General features: G+C 46.1%; 1 long non-coding RNA gene across 1 annotated transcript; it reads left to right on the top strand.

The window, feature by feature from the left end:
* Positions 1-631: 631 nt before the first annotated feature.
* LOC122144014 lies at positions 632-967 on the top strand. Its single transcript, XR_006159496.1, has 2 exons — positions 632-740; positions 813-967. It is a non-coding gene; the product is annotated as an uncharacterized LOC122144014 (long non-coding RNA).
* Positions 968-4,851: the final 3,884 nt, after the last annotated feature.

The raw sequence follows: 4,851 nt of genomic DNA, 5'->3' as shown, positions 1-4,851 counted from the left end.
GTTTAATGGACACAGTAACTTGGTTGGTACATGTATTTCTGTCCCCCTGGGAAATGACGGGTCGGGTCGAACGCCACTTCGCCCAGGATGACGGGTGGGGTTCTAACAGCCACCTGCCCCAGGCTGAACGGGTCGGGTTTAACAGCCAACATCGCCCAGGATGAAGGTCGGGTTCTACGCACTCTGGCCCCAGGATTGAAGGGTAGGGTTCTAACGCCACCTCGCCCAGGATGACGGTCGGGTTCTAACGCCACCTACGCCCAGGAGACGGGTCGGTTTTCTACGCCCACTAGCCCAGGATGACGGGTCGGGTTCTAACGCCACCTCGCCCAGGTGACGGGGGGTTCTAACGCAATCGCCCCAGGATGGAAGGGTCGGGTTCAACGCCAACTCGCCCAGGATGTTCACGGGTATTGGGTTTATAACGTCACCTCGCACACAAGGATGCGGGTCTGGGTCCTAACGTCACCTCGCCCCAGGATTGAGGGTCGGGTTCTAACGAACCTCGCACCAGGATGAGGGTCGGGTTATAACGGTCAAAGCGCCCCAGGATGACGGGTCGGTTCTAACGTAACCTCGCCCCAGGATGAGGGTCGGGTTTCTACCACCACCCAAACGCAGGAATACCGGGTTGGGTTCTACCGCCACCTCGCCCCAGGATGACGGGTTGGGTTCTACCACCACAACGCCGGAATATGGGTCGGGTTCTACCGCCACCTCGCCCCAGGATGACGGGTCGGGTTCTACCGCCACCACAATGCCGGAATATGGGTCTGGTTCTACCGCCACCACAACGCCGGAATACGGGTCAGGTTCTATCGCCACCTCGCCCCAGGATGACTGGTCGGGTTCTACCACCACAACGCCGGATGATGGGTCTGGTTCTGTAAACAGCACTGAGAGTCCTTCTGAATATGTTTCGGATGTGGTGTAGTTATGTGCTGTCAAACGTTGTTTAACCAAATAATTTTTTTTTTTTTTTTATTGTTGTAGGGGTTTTTTTTTTTTTTTTTTTTTTTTTTTTTTTCTCAGTTGATCACTTCTGGTATGTTACTGATTTTGCCTAAATGTAATTGTAGAAGCCTACTTGCAACACTTTGTCTGTGCTGTAATGCTAGTTCTTGCGGTCATTAATGTGGTAATATTTATATCTTTGAGAAGTGCAGCTTTGCATACCTACTGCAACAATGATCCATTCTGCCATGTTGAGCTTCCAGGAATTAGATGTTATTCCATAACTTCAGCAAAGGTTCGTAATTTAGGTGTGGTAATTGATAACAACTTACAATTTGATAGGCAAATTGCCTCGTAGTGGGCTCTAGTTTTTTTTTTTTTCATCTGCGCTCTTTTGCCAAAATTAAATCTTTCCTATCCAATGCTTCTCTAGAAGTTGCTATTCATGCCTTTATAACATCCAGGCTAGATTATTGCAACTCTCTTTATTATGGGATTTCCAAGAATCAAATATCTAGATTACAAGTTGTTCAGAATGCTGCAGCACGTTTTTTTTGAAAGGAGGCAAAAAATTTGATGTGACACCGTTTTTGAGATCCCTTCACTGGTTACCTGTTCAATATAGAATCGACTATAAAATTTTACTACTAGTCTACAAATCCTTAAATAATCTTGCACCATCTTATTTATCGGATTTACTCCACCCATATACTTCAAATCGAGAACTGAGATCAGGAAACAAATCCCTCCTTCGTATTCCTAGAACCCGCTTGAAAAAGAGGGGAAATAGAGCTTTTGAAGTGGTGGGCCCCACTCTATGGAACAATCTTCCTATTCATCTTAAAATGGCTTCCACTTTATCTGAGTTTAAAACAGCGCTAAAAACATATTTATTTGGATTAGCTTTTTTAATGGTGTAATTTACTTGACACCTCACTTTTAATGTCTCTATCTTGCTTGTTGCTACGGGCTGTTGTTGGTCCGTCTGTATTTTGGGATTACTGTCTACAGCACTTTGGTCGGCTTAAAAACCGGAAGGTAAATGTGCTTAGAAATAAACCACTTGAAATTGACCTTGAACTTTAACTGTAAAATTCTACTCATTGGTTACAAGTGTGGTAGAAACATCACTTTGGCCACAAAAGGCGGCTTTAAGTAATTTCTGTTTTATCCAGAATCTTCCATTCTATTTACTTCAGATTTTGCCTCATTCCTTCTCTGTGAGTGTTACATCCTCCGCAAGAGCAGGGGAGCTAAGCTTTACAAAAAACTAGCGGATCAGAGTACAGACGCGAACAACAACAACCTGGATTCTGTCTTAAGCATTCTCGGGACACTTTTAAGCCAATCTCTTCCGTGAACTGGCCAAAATCCAGACAGCACATACACATGTCCCACCAGAGAGACCATAACATATTGGATCACTGTTACCAACCACCATAGGAAATGCAATCAATGTTATACAAGCAGGCTTTTGGGCAATCTGATCACTGTTTGGTTCATCTTATACCGACCTACAGGCAAGAACCTGTATTAAGGACTATAAAAAGCTGGGACTAAGAAAGCAAGAACAGGATTTTACAAAGCCTGTTTTGAGCCTCACTGATTGGAGTGTATTTGTAACTGCTGCCATACAATATGGATGAGCTCACCCAGAGACTGTTACACATATCGGTTTCTGTGAAGATATGTTCATTCCTACCAGGACCTCCTCTAACTTACAATGAAAAACATGGTTCACTGCCAAACCTCAGAAGCTCGGTCAGGCCAAAAGGAAGAAGAAGATGCTCGCAAGAAATGGGGATAGATTCTTATTGAACAGGCCAAAATACCACGACTGCGAAAAGGGTGATCAGAGTGGCAAAGAGGACTTCGGAATTATACTGGAAAGCTAAAGAACCTATTCTTTCCCAGTGATCCTGCTTCCAGTATGGAAAGGCTTGGAAGAGCTCACCAACTACACGCATATTTTGCATTGCAGGCCTGAAAAACACACGATTCACACCTCCTGCAACATTCTTTAGAAAAAAACGCCTCAGGTTACGAACGTAACCCATGGTTCCCTGAGTAGGGGAAACGAGACACTGCGGTCTTCCTCTAGGGGTCGCTATGGGGGAACACTCATCGTGGACCCGTGGTCTGAAGCATACACTGAAAAAAACACCAATGAGCTGGCCGCATGCCTCTGATCACTACCACCGGGCCACTATGCAGTGCAAGCACCGGATAACACCTCATTCACTTCTTCGTCCAGTTTGCGTCCTCGAAGCATGAGTATAGATTAGAGGATACAGCAAGCCTGTTCCCTACCTGGGGAACCATGGCTACACATGTAACCTGGAGACGTCCTCTCAAGAGAACTTCGAACCGCATCCTCTAGGGCCGCTATGGGGAACAGTATACCCACGCCAAGCAGGGGAGTGCAGGCCAGAATCATACCGAACACTAAGTACCAACTCTACCATTTCCATGGAGTTACTCCTGGGACGTTGCAGAAGGCTGTCTGTGAGACAGTACTTCTTTACGGCCAAAGGCCTAAGCGCAGCAATTCAAATTAATTGTTAGGGCCTTCGCCCGTAGCTTTAAAGGCTTGGAAACGGAAAAGACTCCCTTTGAAAGGATACGTCTGAAACTCAGCATTTTATACTAAGTCTCTATTTCACATAGGCTACTGCCGGCTTCATTAAAGCCGCTGAAGGAGCTGTCTCAACAGATCTCCAGTAGCAACACCCTGGTCTTTTTTGTTAGATAGGTTTAATCATCCGAGGAAATAACATGGCGTTGGAGGTGGCCCTCATAGAAACATGAACGGGGGCTTTTAACCCCCAACCTCCAAAGAAACACACAGACGTGTGTCACCGAAAAAGCAAACCAGCCCGTCAAGGGAGCCCCGCAACCATATAGAAAGTATAAATACTCTCTTTACTTCTTCATCCTATACGAAATAGGAACGCAGAGCTAAACTAGCCGTGGCGGAAACCCGTTTACCATCAGTGGTGGAATATTTCAGTTTTGCAACGACTTTCAGTGCCAAAACAACTTTAAACCATATCCATGAGCATTGATTTCCAAATACCTGTTTTTCCTAAAGGAAGAGGGGCTCGCGTGGCAAAAAACTTCTGAATTTAGCGCAAAGCTCACTAGATATCGTTGGAAAAATGTGGGCCAATCTACAAAAAAGTATTGTTTTTTTGGAGAGTCAATCCCCCCCTCCTATCCCCCTGTGAAACAATAATGCTGGGAAAGCCGCTCTGGGAAAAAAGCCCATGGGGGAACTCCAGTCCCCCCCCCCCCCCATATTGGAGAGGAAAATAAACCCTCTTTGGAATTCCAGATAAAAAACACCGCTCCAATTAGGCCCGGAGCCACCCCTTTCCTTGAAAAGGGAAAGGCCGCTTGCCTAAAACACTTACCACTAGAATCCCGCCCCGAAATAGCCCCCTTCATGTTTTTTTTTGAGGGAAGCCGAATGCTTTTCGATTGTAGAAACAAATTACACAACGGCCCAACCTGAAATGGATGCCCAAGGCAAACCAGAGTTTCCCCTAATTCCCATTCTCAAAAAGAGAACGAGGCGGGAGCGCAGTAAAACCTTACCGGGAGAAGGGTGTCGAAAGATGCTCACAACTAGTTGGGCGCAGAGATGGCGGAGAGTCAAAGCACTTGTCAATTCTTGGGCGAATGTTGTAGAAACAGTGCTGGCAAAAGTGATCACAGAGTGGCAAACACAAGGAGAAGAGATGTTATGAGCCGAAAGCGGGCGCGGTGGGTGAGGGAGAAATTTCAAAAAGCGCGTGGTACACAACAGAATGCGAATTAGGTTGAATGTGTCAGGAAGTACACTAAGGAAGACACACCAGATACCTAGCAGGACGATGCGTCTGAGAAGGAGAGCGA

This window comes from Cyprinus carpio, unplaced genomic scaffold (genome assembly GCF_018340385.1).
Source record: "Cyprinus carpio isolate SPL01 unplaced genomic scaffold, ASM1834038v1 S000006559, whole genome shotgun sequence".
NCBI classification, from domain to species: Eukaryota; Metazoa; Chordata; class Actinopteri; order Cypriniformes; family Cyprinidae; genus Cyprinus; species Cyprinus carpio.
This window is presented reverse-complemented; position numbering and strand designations above follow the sequence as displayed.